This window comes from Psammomys obesus, unplaced genomic scaffold, assembly GCF_907164565.1.
Source record: "Psammomys obesus unplaced genomic scaffold, mPsaObe1.curated_primary_1811, whole genome shotgun sequence".
NCBI lineage: Eukaryota > Metazoa > Chordata > Mammalia > Rodentia > Muridae > Psammomys > Psammomys obesus.
Window position 1 is genome coordinate 8756735 of NW_026587759.1, and position 17977 is coordinate 8774711.

Genomic DNA, 17977 nt, shown 5'->3' on the forward strand with positions numbered 1-17977 from the left:
ATTTGGGTGAAACTTAAAATATTTTCAACACATATTCTAATTTAAATGCTGCTACCTTATGAGCAATGACTCCTTAACTAAAAGGAAAGAGAATTGTTTGTTCCCGTCCGCCTACTTTTTGCATCTCTTGCCTCTCCTTGTTTTCCTGGTTTGTGACCATTTTTCCAGAACTGGGAGGAAGTAAGTGCTTCAGGAGCACGTGGTCTGCAGTTGCATTGCCAGAGTACAAACAATTCACGTTTGATAGATGGCCATCCAGAAAGTTCACCCCAAATCCAACCAAACAAACAAGCCTCCTACACTCCCTTTCTATCACACCCACCTTTTTATCCATCACTAATTATTTGAGACTAATCCTAATTTCTGTTTTCATTTGAAGTTTTTCAGAAGCATTGAGTTTATTGGTTTTAAAATTTCATTGTGTTTATTTGCCTGGTAAGACCCAACAATTTCAATTAAAAAGTCAGTGAAGCATGCTTGATATGTCATTTGCTTTTCATTGGCTGGTGATTTGAGCCCTGCACTTGCCTGGACCCTCAAATTTAAGATTGACAATAAAATTTACCTGCCTTTAGAAGAGTTCTTTTCATACCTACATATAAATTTAGAAATTCAAAAACAAGCATGAAAGAATGAGTTACTTGTGATGCTCCAGGGGCTTTTGTTTATCTGAACTTTATACTCAAAACCCTATCTCATGCTACAGCTGTAACAACAAATATTCCAAGGTAACAAGCTGAGTTAAAATCTGACATTGGACTTGATGTCCTTGGGCTTGAAAGTCCTTCTTATGATATAAAACAGCAGAACTATATTGGACTGAATAGAAAATATATTGAGAACTCGAGAGGTGACTTGGCAGAGTGCTGGCTGCTCTTCCAAAGGACCCAGGTTGGGATCTCAGCACCCACATGGCAGCTCATAACTGTCTGTAACTCCAGTTCTAGTGAATCCAACATCCTCACACAAACATATATGCAGGAAAAACACCAATGCACATAAAATAAAAAGATCATTTTTTAAGAAAGAAGAACATACTAGCTTTTCATTTTTGCTTTCATGAGTTTATAACCTAGAAAATTCATAGGCTGAGTTTTGCAGAGGACTGTGCGATAGGACTTAAAGTTGACTTCAAGTTTGGCAGCCCATATGATATTTTCATAGTCTTGTGTGGACACACATCTGAGAATTAGATCTCTCTAAAGGCTGTGATATGAACAGTGGGGCAAGGGTCAGAGATTTGCAGTCTCATGCTATGTGGCAAGTTGGCTCTCAGTCCAGCTGAAGGTTTCTCATTTCAAAAAGTGAAGAGGGATTGAGGATCTCAATTCAGCTGTGCAACTGGAAGCCTCTGGGTGCCAATTCTGGTACTACACAGAAACCTTGGAAATACTTTCTGACTGCATCAGTTACAGAAAGAAAGGTTCAAAACCCAGATCTGGAAAAGATCATCCTGAGTGAGCTATCCCAGAAGCAGAAAGACACACACAGTATATACTCACTCATATAGACATATAATATAGGATAAAACTACTAAAATCTGTACACCTAAAGAAACTAACAAAGAGGGAGGACTCTTGCTAAAATGCTCAATCCCTATCCAGAAAGGCAAAGAGGATGGACATCAGAAGAAGAAGAAAACAGGAAACAAGCTAGAAACCTGCCACAGAGGGCCTCTGAAAGGCTCTGCCCTGCAGACTATCAAAGCATATGCTGAGACTTATGGGCAACCTTTGGGCAGAGTGCATGGATTCTTATGTAAGAAGTGGGAAGCAGTATGATCTGGAGAGGACAGGACCTCCACAAGGAGAGCAACAGAACCAAAACACAGAGGTCTTTCCTGAGACTGATTCTCCAACCAAGGACCATGCATGGAGATAACCTAAGACCTCTGCACAGATGTAGCCCATGGCAGTTCAGTATCCAAGTGGGTTCCATTGTACTAGGAACAGGGACTGTCTCTGACATGAACTGATTGGCCTGCTCTTTAATTACCTCCCCCTGAGGGGGAAGCAGCATTACCAGACCACAGAATAAGACAATGCAGCCAATCCTGATGAGACCTACTTGACTAGAATCAGAAGGAAGGAAAAGAAGACCTCCCCTGTCAGTGGACTTGGGGAGGGGCATGCATGCAGAGGGTGGAGGAAGGGAGGGATTGGGACGGGAGGAGGGAGGGAACCACAGGGGGGCTACATAGTGAATTAGTGTAATTAAAAGAATTAAAAACAAAACAAAACTCTGCGCCCACTATCTTATATTTGATATAAACATATTAAAGCTCTGAATCAGTCTAGGTGTCTAACTCTTTGGCAAAATCTAGAGTCTATGGTTTAGTATTTTAGGTGAATACAAGCAGAAAATCTAACACATTTTAAGAGTATCCTGATGGATTGTCTCAGGAACATTCTCTACAATTTGGCCCTCCTGCATTGTAGAAATAACAGTTGATGGAGAAAATTGTAAGGCAGAGTTTCTGACTGATAAACTTTTACGTCACTATTCTATGTACCACTTTTCTAATTATGGAGCATTGAAGTCACAATGCCTGCAGTAAGAGTGGAAAGTGTGCAGATGACATATTCCCTCAAGTAGTTACACACACGAGGTTTCAAGTCTTTGTAGTAATGCATCAATTATAGTAGAGACTAAGAATTTGTAGTTAGAAGATTTCACTTTTAGAGCATGTCTAACATACAGTTTAAAGTGAAGATAGCTTACTACTCCTGGGTAAAATTTTGAATCCTATTTATTTTAATTTAATGGAATACATTTAACTGGCTAAGTTTAATGAGGAGCATAATATGTTCCATAAAGGGTCATTAGTTTTACATTTCCCAATTGGACCATTGCCTCTCTCCCTTAACCCTCTATGTACGAACAGTTTACTCGTGAGAAGAAAGGATGGGGGAGAGAGTATATTATGGTTTTTAACATGGAATCTGAAGTGTAGATTTCTGGGCCATGCCAGAGTAGTGTTATAGGGTCACAGGAAAGCATGTAATGTGTGGGTGTTGAAAAGAGTTTTCTCCTTTTAGCAAAAAGCTCTGTGTAATTGCCATGTCTTTGCTTGATAATTAGCACTACTATTACAATGGCACAGAGACACACAAAGGCCTAAGAGATAGACTGAAATAGTTTTTTCCCCATTGTATCATAATGCAGCTTGAATATCTGTTTTGATACACTATATAAATATGCCAGATTTAGTAAATGTGTTAAAATTGTAATCCATTGTTTAAAGAAGAAACAAAAACAGCTATTTTATTTAAAATCCTTTGAAGAAAGTCCATTTTATTTGGCTCTGTAGCACACAATTAGCTTACAAGGCTCTGAAATTAAGGTAGTATGAAGGTACCCTCATCACCACCTGTCCCCTACAGAACAAACTCTGGAAGTTTCTCTTGGGCTGTATTCCTGAAGAATGGTTTGTTAAATATCTGAGAATAACCTGAAGGATGCCGATTCTATAGGATTACAGTCCAGGAAGGTGATGCCAGTATTCTGAACTGAATCAGGCAGGTATTCTTGTTAAAGATGTAAAACTGCTTACAGAAACCAGCTTGGAAACACTTGGAAGGCAAAGAAGCGGTATTCCTTAAATACCACACAAGCTGCTGAAAGAAAGGTGTACACTAAGTGTGGAACAGCTCTATATGACAACATGTATGTTCTGCAGGAGTACTGCAGGAGATCCTTGGAAGAGCAGAGTCCTGCACTCACTGCTACCCCTTATCCACTTCATGTCTCCTAAGCATGAAGCCCAAGTGTGAGTGCATTTAGCAGCTGGCCAACAAGGAACCTCTCACCACTCAGTTGTTCTGTGGAACGGTTATGCAATCTGGGCCAGAAGTCCAGCTAGAATGTGTAAAGAGGAGCAAAATACAAGGTTCTCCATTGTACCCTGGGAAGTACAGAGATGAATATAACACCTGTTATAAAAGAACCCTGATGTCACAAATGTCTTAGTGTAAGATAGATGCAAGACTGATCAAAGAGTCTCTCTCTCTCTCTCTCTCTCTCTCTCTCTGTCTCCATTTCTTACTCTCCTCTCTCTCTTTGTGTGTGTATGTGTGTGTGCATTGGTGGGTGGGCGAGTAGGTGAGTGGGTGGGTAGGTGACAGAGAGAGAGAGAGAGAGAATCTACCTGAATTTTTATTTTTCTGACACCTCAGTCTTGTTGAATTTAAAGAGATCTAGAAGCCATTGTTGCATAAAAGTGTTGCTTTTCCCATTAAGTGCAGCAAGCACTAAGATCTAAATTAGGACTTATAAAACCTTAAAACAGCTTTTAACCTTTGCTGCCTCATGGTACTACTGGAAGGTTATACACAGTCTAAATGCTCTTGCAGAGTTTGGGAAAGATTGGTGAGAACATTTTTTGTTGAAGAGCAAATAAAAAAAAAGCATAATCAGAGCTCTTTACAGATAAGTATTACAGAATTTGAGATTGTGTGTAAAATATAAAAACTACTTATTCACTTGACCTGTTACAAGCAAATCAATATAATTCATAATTATAAAATATAGCTTTATAAACTTACTTTGCATGTGTTACTAGTGTAAAATATACCCAAGTACTTAGCAAAAAAAAGCATTTTCACTGACTTGTTTGGTAGTTTCTGGACTTCCATTCCTTCAATCATTCACCAAACAAAGATTTGTTGAATTCCTGCTACATGCCGTGGAATGCCTAACGTGCAAACATAACCAGAGTACCTCAAGTACTCCTAGTTCTTAAATGTCTCACGAAGCCAGGTGACCCTGCCATTTCACTTTTGCCTTTGTTCCTTAATTGACCTCGCCTTGCCCCCACCACCCTGTGCTTCAGACATACAACACATATTCACATTCCAAGCACAATTTGCCATAAATTTTATAAGAGGCAGGGTGTTACAGGATGAGTTAGAGAGAGGAAAAGAATGAGAAGAGTAATATAAAGACGGTACACATATATGAAATTTTCAAAATTTTAATTAATTTAAATTTTTTTAAGCCATTATCTGGATCTACCTCAGCGATGTCAACCAGTAGCCACATGGGGCTCTTCACATTTCATCAGACTAGAACTCAGTGAAATTATGATTCATTTCCTCAATAGCAGTGGCCACATTTCAACTGTTTGGGGGACATGAGTGGACTAGTGGCTACGGTGTTGAACAGGGAAGATCCTTACTCATGGGTTTCCACAAAAGGTCAGCGAGACCACAGTAGTCTGTACTGAAAAGTGAAGATGGTGATATTTTACCTAATTGTACCCTCACACTAACACCAAGATGAATTCCTCAATTCATCATAATTTATTTCTTCAACATGAAATGTGAGGGGTACATTTCAGAAAGTGGCAAACTCTCCAGCACTATGATTTTAGAATACAGAGTGCAAACTCCTTGTAAAAGGACACCAGCTTGGAACTCAGTATTTGGTAAATCTACTCTTCCTCACACCTGCAAGTGCGCTAGTCCATAGGGGCACTAACCACACACGGGGCGGGTGTAACGCTCGGTAACGCCTTGTCTTTGAGCTTGAGGCTTGTTAACAGAGAGGTGGTGGATCTTTCATGTTATCATTTTAAATTTTCTTGATGCAACATTACTTTATAATTTGAAATTTCTGTTGAAAAGGTCCTCTTTAGAAGGGAATTTAAAAAAATAATATCCTTGCTTTACATTAGAAATATTCCACAGATTTACCATCAAACATAATTGAAATAGTTAATATGGCTAATGAAGCCTCTGATACTCTATGTTAGATCAATTATAGACTTGTTTTCTACAAATTATTAGAATTATTAAGAAAATATTAGTATCTCCCATAGATATTTATACCTTATATGTTGAGCTTTCCAAGGACAAAGAAATAAACGAAATTTTGTAATAAATTTTGCAGATGTTTCATTTTTGTTTATATACATTTAAAACATCACTAAGACCTGTAAATAATATTTACATTTGTCCTAATAAGTCAGGCTACTATTTCTGATGTATTCATATCGCTCATAACTATACTATAATGGTTTTTATGGACTGAATTTGAAAAACCTTTTCTTTTCTACAATAGTGCTTTCATTTCATTTGCATATATTTTATAAACATAAAAATCTGCTTGGCATCTTACTTATTAAGAAAATAATCATTGTTGAAGAAGAAAAATATGCATGTTTATTTGCTTACATTATATGCTTGAGGCAGTAATGCTGGGTTTCCTCTGTTCTTTCTCTTAATTCACAGCTCTGGTGGCTTTATAGTATCAATACCAACAGAGTCATCAGATAATCATTAACAGTAAAAGCAGATCTGACCATTTCCACTCCCTCCAGGGGGAGCAGCCTTGCCAGGCCACAGAGGAAGACAATGCAGCCAGTCCTGATGAGACCTGATAAGCTAGGGTCAGAGAGAAAGGAAGAAGGACCTCCCCTATCTGTGGACTTGGAGAGGGTCATGGGCAGAGATGAGGGAGGGAAGGTGGAATTGAGACGGGCTGAGGGACAGGGCTACAGCTGGGATACGAAGTGAATAAACTGTAATTAATATTAAAAAATAAAAATTTAATAAAAAAAAAAAAAAACAGTAAGAGCAGAAATGACCATGCATTTGAAAGTACAGCCTTTTGCCAGGACTGACTTCTTCATCAGAGTTAGTCATTATCATTTTGTCATTGTACTTTTTAACTGAATTTTCTTGAACTATAGCAAACCAAAGTCTTCATATCTGTTTTTCTCTTAATACCTCAAAACAAAAGTGGAAGAAAAACACTTGGCCTAAATCAGAATCATCCATTTTTGGTGATATTTACAATTTTGCAGTATGTAGAACTTGACAATTGTAACCCATTTGGACTAAGAAGAGCTTGCTAGCTTTTGATAATGGGCACAAAATATTGCATTACTTGAATTTTAAAACTGTCAAATGAAATACCAAAGAGTAGAACATTTTTTTCCCAGATTTGTTACCTGATCTGTACTGAAATTCAGAAGTGAAGTTTTTAGACTAGTTCTCAGTCAGCCTAAAAGCTAAAAAAAAGTTGACAGCTCTTCTCAAAAAAGAAATGTTTCTTGTTTTTTAACACATGCATTGTTGCTGCAAAGTTTGGGGAGGGGGGTTATTTTGTTTTGATTTTTTTAATTAAGACTGTTTTCCTTTGATTGAGGTACATGAGGTTATCACAGCATAGGCATTCAATATTCATCAACTTATTGATGAATCAACTTATAGCATAAATAAAGTTTACGAAGATTTCCTTTTAAGTTTGATCTTCTCTAATAATAAAGATGACTTTTTCAAGTTAAAAAAGGTGAATAAAAGTTATTATTCCATCAGAAAACAAAACTTGGGTTGGGAGAATAAGTTTCAGGACCTTCACCTGAATTTAGCAAGAAGGATCCATGCGTCTAATTGCCTCTTGCCCCGACTTGCATTACTGGCAGTGTCTACCTCAAATGTTGATTCTGATGTGTATTTCTGACAAGCCTCCAGTCAGAACTGGGTCTTTGTGAACACTTAACTGACTTCTGAGTGACATTTGAAAATTTAACTGTGTATTATTTCTTCTTTGTAATTCTTCTTTGTCCAAACTTATGGGAAAATGTGATGTTATTGGTTGGGGTAAGTGAGAAGTGCAGTAGCCCCTATTCCACTGCTTTTATCCTTATGGTCATAAGAATCCTTAGGCCCTCTGAAAAAGGCAATGAAGCTCCATCATGAAGAGAACTGTAGTGGTACATGTACACACAGCAGAGTAGGTGGGTAGATTATGCTATCAGAAACACGCTGTATTTTACCAGCAGCTACCTGCTTGCCGTGTTACCCACTTACATCTCGTTGATGTTCCCAGCATGTTTCGTGCTGCCCTGAAATTCAGCCACTTCATAGAAGGACTGCATAAGGAAAAGAAACTTTCTGTCAATTATCTGTAAAGGTCGTAGAGTTAATGACTAACTGGGAGGTTAATTAGATTCTGAAAGCCTCTTCATATCAATTAAATCTCTTGTCTTTATGTTTCAGTAAATAAACTCTTAGGGCTGCTGTTCTAAGAGAAGAAGCATTATAAACAGTAATTTAAATGTGTGTTTACTTATTCTCACAAAATTACTTTTAAAAATCGATATATAAGTAGTATAATAATGGTATATCCTCACTTTCTGAATTGTATACTTTATTTTTCAAAACAACCAGCAAATCTTCCCTTAGTTATAAATAAATGTCATCCTTATAATCACAAGGAGACCATTTCATAGAGAGGAAAATTGAGGTTACATTGACCCTAAGAAGAGCTACTAACTGAAAACCAAACGTGTTCTCCTACTAAGCCATATATCCTATGTTCTAAAGTATATTTTACTTTTAGTTCTATTTTTTTGCTTTTTTAAAAAAATTTTTTAATTAGTGTATTTATTTTACATCCTGATTGCAGCCCCTTCCCTCCTCTCCTCCTGGTCTTACCTTCCCACTCTCTTCCCCTTTTCCCCTCTGCCCTTCTTCTCAGAAGAGGAGAGCCCCCCTCCCATACCAACCTATCCCAGGACATCAAGTGACATCAGTACTAAGAACATCCTCTTCCACTGAGGCCAGACAAGGCAGCCCAGCTAGGGGAAAGTGATCCAAAAGTGTCAATGTGTATACATTGACATTAAATGAAGATTCAGACCTTCTCTCTCACTATCTGGATTACTTCAGAGTGCTCAACTTCAAAGTGCTCAAGGGTCAAATGCAGTTGGTGACTTCATAGCTGTACATCACATGGACTTTCTGTGGACAGTAGAAAGAGTACTGGAGAGCATGGCTCTCATGTCCACCGAGATAGCTGGCAGCATTAATGGTGATTGAACACGACCTAGTAAGGACATCCAACCAGACTACAATGATTGGCTTTCCTTACCTGCGCTTGTTCTGAGTTCATTTCATATTTAAACAAACAAACAAACAAACAAATGAAGCTGGGTGGTTATTTTTATAATTAGGGACATTTTTATGAAACCTCATCTGTTAATTTTAACTTTCAGAAATAGAAATGCTAAAGCCCACAAATTGGGATTAAAGATAAAAGTTTAAAATTAATTTCAAGGGGGTGTATTTCAGTGTTAGAACATATGCCTACCATGGCTGAGGCATTGGGTTTTATTCCCACCAGTCTAAAACACTGTTACAGTAACGTAGCACAACCATTGTTTGACTGGAGACAAACTATGTAACTTCTAGGCTGCAGCCTTCTCCCCTGAATTAGTCCTGTTTACACTGAGTTCTGTCCTGGGCCAGTAACTAGCTTTACCTGTAGTAAAAGATATCAGTCTGTTGTAAACTGTTTAATTATAAAGCTGATTTTACTTTGAAAGCTAAGGAGAAAGTTCAGGGAATGAAAAAAAGAAAATGATAGCAAAGAGAAATAAGTTCTTAACTTGAAGATGTATACTATTTATAAATGTATCATTTAATGAAGAGCTAGCATTTCAAATAAATTATGAAATTTAAACAAAAGTCACTGTATTGTTTATTTTTTCACAGGTATTTAGAAAATAAATATGCATGAAATGTTGCTAAGTGCCCTGGGAAATAAAATGATTGTGGCATGTTTAACTCTCCCCATCCCAGAACTGAAAGTCTAAGTGTGGACAAAACACAGATAGTGCTTGCTGTTTCTTTCAGCAAATAATGGTGATGCTGAAGTCTGTATTGCCAAGAATTTTGCTGGCTGCTAGAGATGCAGCTATGACTACTGTGAAACCCAGTGACCCAAACTGTAGCATTACTAAGGCATTACTACAAATAGGGTGGACCAACTGAGGGAAAGGAAATCATGACTGTGAGCACCCAAAGGCACGTCATAGTGAATGGTATGTATGGTATGGTATGGTGAGGTGTGCATGTGGTGGAGCTGGTGGAGATGGAGTTACAGGCAGTTCTGAGTCCCCAGATATGGCAGCTGGAAACCATTATGAGTCCCTACAAAAGCAGTATGTGCTCTTTACTGTTGGTTGACCCAGCTTTCCAGCCCTTCATGGTAGACTTTTTTTTTTCCTTGTGCCTTTTCTTTTTTTTTCTTTTCTTTTCTTTCTTTCTTTCTTTCTTTCTTTCTTTCTTTCTTTCTTTCTTTCCTTCCTTCCTTCTGGGGGGGGTAGTTGGTTTTTTAATTAATTTTAATTTTTATTATTTTTTCACTGTTATTCATTTTATATCCCAATTGAAGCCCCCTACCTCAACTTCCCCCAGTCCCACTTTCCCTCCCTCTTCCCCTCATTCCCTTCCCCTAGTCCACTGAAAGGGGAGTTCTCCACTATTGCCATCTGCCCATAGCTTGTTAAGTGTCATCAGGACTGCCTGGATCCTTTTCCTCTGTGGCCTGGCAAGGTTGCATCACCAGAGGCAAGTGATCAGAGAGCAGTCAACTGAGTTCATGATAGAGGCAGCCTCTGATTTCCTCACTCAGAGATCCACATGGAGACTGAGCTGCCAATCAGCTACTTCTGAGCAGAAGGTCTAGGTCCTCTCCATGCATGGTCCTCGGTTGGTGCATCAGTCTCCACAGGACCCCCTGCGCTCATATCCTTTGGCCTTATTGGTCTCCTTGTAAGGCTTGTAACTCCACTTTGGAAATCAATCTGGCACTTTCTCAGAAAATTGGGAATAGCACTACCTCAAGATCCAGCTATACAACTCTTGGGCCTAACCCAAAAGATGCCCCACCGATCAACAAGGACATTTGCTCACCTGTGTTGATAGGAGCTTTATCTGTAATAACCAGAATCTGGAAACAATCTAGATGTCCCTCAATGGAGAAATCGATACAGATATTGTGGTGAATCTACACAATGGAATACTGCTCAGCTATTAAGAACAAGGAAATCATGAAAATTGCAGGCAAATGGATGAAAATAGAAAAGATCATCCTGAGTGAGGTAAACCAGAAATAGAAAGACAAGCATGGTATACCTTCACTTATAAGCGGATAATAGCCTCATATAATTGGGTAGCCATCTATAGACCTAAAAAAGCTAAACACTAAGGAGGACCCTAGGGAGAATGCTTAAATCTCATTCAGAATGGCAAACACGATAGACACCAGAAGCAGTGAGAAAGAGGAAACAGAATGGGAGCCTACTATAGGGGTCCTCTGAAAGGGTTCACCCAACAGGGGAATAAAGCAGATGCCAACTTTGGGCCAAACTTTGGGCAGAGCACAGGGAGTCTTACGGAAACGCCGGGACTCTTACGGAAGAAGAGATGGGTGGGGTTAGAGGGACATGGAAGGAACAGGAGCCCCATGGTAGACTTTTTAGATGAAAGTCTGACCATGAATGATAAGTAGAATAAGTTGATGTGCTAAATGGGTCCGTAAGCTATTATTTCCATTTAAAGTTAAAGTGAGACTAATGATTTATAGACATTCATTATATAGTTAAATATTAAGTGAATATATAAATGCAATGATACAGAGACATGAAATGTATATATAGGCCATGTTTATCTACTATATGGATATGGCAAGCTCTGATTTCCCCTTGGGTTAACTTTTTAAACATAGAGTTTCTCTGTAAACAGGTGGTTATAATTTTAGAAAAAAAATAGAGTGCATTAGCAAAATGTAGCTGATCTTCTTGAAGTTTGATTAAAAAGTTCAGTGTTACAGTTGTATCCCACACTCTTGTTTTAGCTGTACAAAGAAGTTGCTCCACCTCCTACTTCTAAAACAGGACACTTTGGCTGAGGGGCTGGAAAATTGTTACATGCTTGTGTAACATTCCTATAACCTAATCGCTCTTCAACTTTTTCTCTCAGTTTAATCATTGGAGAATGTTCTTTGTTTCTGTAGTCACTGCTTCACATAGTAACAGCTTGTTGTATTATGGTCTGTTAGCCAGAGGGTAGGTTTATTTTTAAAACCCTGAACTCTGAATTTTTCTTTATTTTTCCAAGATTAAAAGCAGCTGAAGTGCCTGGAGTTACAGGTTGAAGGCTGCTTCACAGTATGTGAGGAGAGGCTTCATTCCCTCCGTGTGTGTGTGTGTGTGTGTGTGTGTGTGTGTGTGTGTGTGTGTGTGTGTGTGTGTTTAAATTTTTTTCCTAACAAATGTCTCCTAACTGGCAGTTGTCTAAAAATAGAAAACTGCTTAACTAAAAATAGCCTGGCTCTATTCCTCTCCTGCCAAAGAAAATGGAGAGGAATAGGCGTGGAATAGAAGGCTGAGTAATCCAGTTCTATTCATTCAGAGAAACCTTTGAGAACACAGGCCGTGATAAAGTGCCCTCCACAAACCACAGGCAGGACTCCCTCTTCAGACTTCGAGGTGCCAGTAAACATTTTAGCCCCAGGATACGTTTTTCCCCCTCCATAGATTGTAAACATTTTCTGAAAGACAAGGCTTTGTTTCACAGAAACTGACAAACTGCCATCAGTAACTTTTGTAAGGTCTTAAAAATTCATAATTGTAAGGGTTTTTTTTTTTTTTAAGAAAAAAATTTTTAAATGAAAATGTTGTAAAATGATGTACATCGTGTAATAATTAACAGGAAACTGTTATAATAAAAACCCTACTTACGCTTGCAATTAAACTCAAACTTTAAAGTTTCACAGACAGAAATGGCTTCTGTGACTCATGGTAGCTGGATAGCAGCTGAGTCACTGAGCTTTAGGCTGGTAGTGGTAGGAAGCTCTTGGTGGAATATATCCCCTGAGGCACTGCATTTAATCATTCTTAAAGCTACCTTCACCTGAGCAGTTTTTTGTTGTTGTTGTTGTTTTGTTTTGTTTAGAGTGGTATAAAAGCCGTCTTGAAAAAAAAAAATCTTTAGCAGAAGATGGCTTTCTGTTTTAAGAAATGGCATTCAAAGTAAGCAATTTTTTTTAAAAACAAATACACAGATGGGTTTTGCTGTGGTAATGTTGTCCCCCCCACCCCACACCATTTTCTTTTGCTTAAGTAATCTGAATAAGCAGGTCAAACATAGCAACAGGGTGTGGAAATGTCAGCACAGGTCAGGCGTTGTATGGGTCTGAGCATTGTTATTTTCAGTTCCTGTAATGCTGCTAAGACTCCAGAGACAAAGGACGCTAATTGATGGAAAGAGGCTTAAATCATTGCTAGAAGAATCAAAGTCCTTGTATCTGTGTCCTCGGCTCTTCTGGTCTCCTTCCGTCTTGTAGAGCATTTTGTCGGTTTGCATGCAGCCCCCTACTGCTCTTTGTAATGGATGCAGGCCACAAGTGAGTCCTTTCTGCAGCACACAGGGTGGAATTGTGTCTGTGTGGTGTATTAGTAATTACCAAGCTGAATTCCCATATTGTGTCTTTACTGCAGGCATGGAAAAATAGGACACACAATCCTGCATAACGTTTTCAACCTAGATAGTGAGCCACTCAGAACTGCGTTATAGAGACAAAGCCTTTTACATGTACATTTTAAAACAAAACTGTCATTGTTCAGTCATTTGTGCTATGCAGGGTAAATTCAACTTTGTCAGTGATTGTCTTTGCATTATACTATTCTTTTTTTTACTACTTAACAAAGTCTTTGCAAAGTGGAAAATATTGTCTTTTTAACTGTTGAATAAAAATTTAATATTGATAGATATCATAGTGGTATTAGCTACATTCACTATAGTAGTATGTAGAAAGAAATGCCTGAATTTCTACATACAATAGGTTATGTGATATTCATAAACATCACAAAATATAATTGTTAGAGGCATTTGCCCTTAAACAGTCATAGTTTCATATATAATTTATTAACCTTGACTTAAGCATTGTTAAACCAGAAAGAGCTGACAACAAATTCTTGTTACAGTAAACAGATACAAATTAATTATTAATTTCTTTGCTATAAAATTTGCATTCATCCTTTATGTATTATGTAGTTGATATTGATTTGACTGCCTCTTAATCTGTGGGGACTTCAAACAAGTTCAGGACTATTTATCTATAATAGAAGTCAAAATAAAACAAGCAAGTTGGCGTAAATAAGAGAAATTCTACTTATTTTTTGTGCATAGCTGCTTATAATGACAACAAAGCACAGTTAACTAAATAGTAAAGAAAGCAACATGGCCATATTGAGTAAGGATAATCAATTAAATTGAATTTATGTTGTGGATTATTAGTTCATTCAGGATTTTACTATCAAACCTAAAAACGATCTTTTGGAATTTATGTTTAAATTTTATTTTTGAATGCAGATATTTTTATTCAAGCAATAATTATTAGATTCCAAGTATGTGCAGAATTCAGCAATACTTGGAGAGAGATGTTTGTACAGCATAGTCTGTGGCTCCACAAAAACCATCTAGCTCATCTAGAAACTACACTTGGCAGTCAGCTGCACAAAGCAAAATGGGAAGAACTGTGGGACAGTTTATCAGGACAGTGCCCCATGTGTCAGAGCATCAGTTCCGAAGCCAGCCAGAGTTGTCTGCTTCTTGCTGCTGTTTGTCCCTGAAAAGATTATTTATGTCCTGTGTCTCAAGGTCATTCTTTGCAGATGGGATTAATAATAACAACTAGTACATGAATACTGTGACAATTAGAAGTATGAGCACTTTTGAGTACTTGGGACAGGTGTCTGGCTCATAGTAAAATTTATATATAATGAAGATGACAGTAATGGTGATGACATATGTGATAAGCTAACACCTAGTAAGAAGCACAATATTCAAACCTAAAAATACTGTGGATTTTAATTGATTTCAAAAAAGTAAATTTTAGGAAGGCGCTATAAACTAAGTGGTTGTAAGGAAGACCTTTCAAAAGATGGTGAGTCAAAGCATCATGAGAAGGGGAGGAAGCATGAAAAATATTAGTATGGAAATAATACAATGTTCATGTACAGGAGGAGACAGGAAAATGATTGTGAGATAGCTGAGGAAGAGGAGTCAGACCAAAGGACTAAGTATTTAACGTGAAATTTTATGTGATTAATAAAAAAAAAAGTGTGAAAAAGACACTATGGACTCAAGCAGAGACTAGCATAAAGAAAACTAAGGGAAATTTTGACTAAAATTAACTATTGCAAAATAGAAGCAGTAGAATTATGTTTTTTTAAAAAGAAAATGCTAAACTATTTTAATTTGTATAAATAGTATATGTGTATGCGTGTTAAAAAACTAAACTCTTTTCTGTCTATATATGTTGCAAGCTGTTTCGGTCACCCTGTAAATAATCTGACTGTACACAGACATTTTTTTAAAATGCATATGATTTTAGTTTACATTGATAATGTGCACATGCATTTCTCTGGGGAATATTTATCATATATGGGATGTTAAAAATATTATAGAGACGACATGTCACATATTACTATACTATAGTAATAAGCTATACTAGCATCTGTACATTAAATTGAAGAACTTTGAATTTCCTAACACTGAAATTTTAATGACACAAAAATATATCAGGATTCTGTACACACACACTGTCAAAAATGAAAACCCTCAAGTTTTCTGTGTGCTACAGAAAGTCTGAAGCCTAAAAGCCCAGCTTTCTCGCCCATACACTGGGTGGTATGAGACAAGAGGCAGATAGGACTGGAGAGTCACAGAAACCATGTTTCTCTACTTGCAGAAACTGTGACCTAAGGCATGTTTCCAAACCTCCACTGAAATGTAGCTTTCTACATTGGATCCTATGTTTGGTCTTGCTGTGAACATTAACATGTAATGTACATGGCTATTAGCACACGGAGAACAAGTAGGGTGCATGATCTCCAGGCTGTTCTTGCTGTTCCTTCCCCTATTCAAATCAGCTTAGGCAATTTTTAAAACATTTTACACACACACACACACACACACACACACACACACACACCTTCTGGGTGCTGAAAATCTGTAGTATATTTTGGTCTTACATCTTAAAAATCGTTTTGTGGGCTAAGGATGTAGTTCAGTCATACTGCATCTGCCCTACTATGTTCATTGACCTGTGTTGACTCCTCAGCATGAGAAATGAAGTCATTTTGTGAAGTCCCATACATAATAAATGGATACAGCTATTTAAATAAAATTCTTCAGACAGACCATGTACTGATTTTTTTAATTTGTTAATTTAAGCATTTTACAGCCTAATTCCAGCCCCTCCCTCTTCTCCTCTCAGTCTCACCCTCACCTCTCACCCTCCTCCTACAGTATATATTGATCTTTAATCTAAGTAAATATATATGAAAGAAAAACTAATTCTGTTAAGGAACATCAAAATAATGTTGAAGAAGCAGTAAGTAGGACTCCATCAACCAGAATACCTATCCCAGTTTCTGTTAGCAAACTTAGAGTTATAATCAAATCCCTGGTTTGCCTTTTTAACTATGTGTATTCAAGGAGGTACAGTGAGCCTTGAGGGTTGGGTGTGAGAGGGGTGGAGGGCAAAGAGATTGGCCAAGCTCTAAAAAACCATGAGGGCAATTGGCAAAACTCAGACACAGAGTAACTCTCCTATACTGCCTGTTCCTTTCTGACTCAAAAATAATTAACTTTATTATAATAGTAACCAGTCGATGGTGTTTGGTGTAATGATCTTAATGATGAAAATTCATGTGTCTCCTCAATTGCTTCTAGTGAAACTTTTAAGTTCTGTATGCGAGCTCCCTCAGTATTGTGATGGCAGTATGATACATGCTTCTGGAAGGGAGCCAGCATGTGCTAATGTATTGTACATTTGGCTCAGTTCCAGGACAGCAGGTGTTTTAAATATTCCATCGATGGCTTGGGATGGGGAAAGAGTGTTTCTCTGACTGGTGGTGCAGCCAACCAGTAGTTCTAAAGTGTATGCTTCACCTCTGGTTCCCCAATCAAGGCACGAGTTGGTAGTCATCAGAAAACACATGATCAAAACCAGGGGAATGCTTCGACACTTTCCGTAATAAAGTTCCTGCAGATAGGAGGAATTCTACTTATATTAGAGAAAATAGAAAACAAATTGGTAGGTTCTTATTAAGGGAAGAAATCTGTGTGTCCTTAGAATCCACCATTCAGTTTGCAAACAACCTAACATGAAAAAAAAAAAAAAAAAAAAACCAAACACCCTGACTTTCCTGGGGTACTAATTACTAAATTGAACTATTTCCTTTTAGAGGAAAATAAAGGCAATAATAGCTGTATGGAAATACACTACACAGAAATAATTATGTGAAAATTATTTGAAAAGTTTTAACTTCCTGCTGGATTTACACCTGTACACATACACACACACACATACAAGAGAGAGAGAGAGAGAGAGAGATGAACTCAGATACATAGCTTCCATTTCACTAAGCAGAAGTTACTGTGTCAGATCAACAAGCTTTCATTGATCTTTATCTAACCCTTTGGCTTCAGCAATAAAATGATGCAAGAAGGCTGGAAAGAGGTTTCTGACCTCCCCCAGCCACCTGCCTTAACCTCATGCTTCATTTCAGTATAGACAGGATCTCTTTGATGATTAACCAATAATGCACATTACCTCATGGAAACAGGCTTTGAACTCCGTTTTACTTCCTCTTTTAATGGCGCTATTTCCCCTCATCTTTCAACAGTGATCTTTAAAAAGAAGCAAGATACTATTCAAAGCAATAGTGATGGCAGGTTTGAGGCATTTCGAAACTGTTAAGTGGTGAATATTATTCATCCAACAGAAAACTGATGTTAATACTTTGCAGAAATCCGAGCATGGACACTACAAACTTCTATTAAACTCCTTTAAATATTATACAACATGGTTTTATTTCGGTTTTCACAAAATCCGGTTTCCCATCTTGGTTATTGACTGTGCTGTGGGAAGCTTCCAGAGAAAACAGGGGAGTTCAAAACTGTGGAGACAGTCGGTGACTGTGGGTGGCATTTCTCTGCTGAGTCAGATTCCCAGGCTTTACCAACAGTGCAGATTTTCTGACAAGATGAGAAAGCCCAAGTCTGTGGTTCTTGAAGCTCTTCTGTAATTTTCCCCTTTTCCTTGCAACTTTGGGAAATTTTCACTTAAGGTTTTTTTTTTTTTTTTTTGTTTTTTTTTTTTTTTTTTTTTTTTT

The 17977-nt window shown here is 37.7% G+C and overlaps 1 protein-coding gene across 4 annotated transcripts in view; it reads left to right on the forward strand.

Moving 5' to 3' along the window:
* Mef2c (myocyte enhancer factor 2C) overlaps positions 1-17977 on the forward strand; it is a 149673-nt gene that overhangs the window by 70337 nt on the left and 61359 nt on the right. The window lies entirely within an intron of this gene.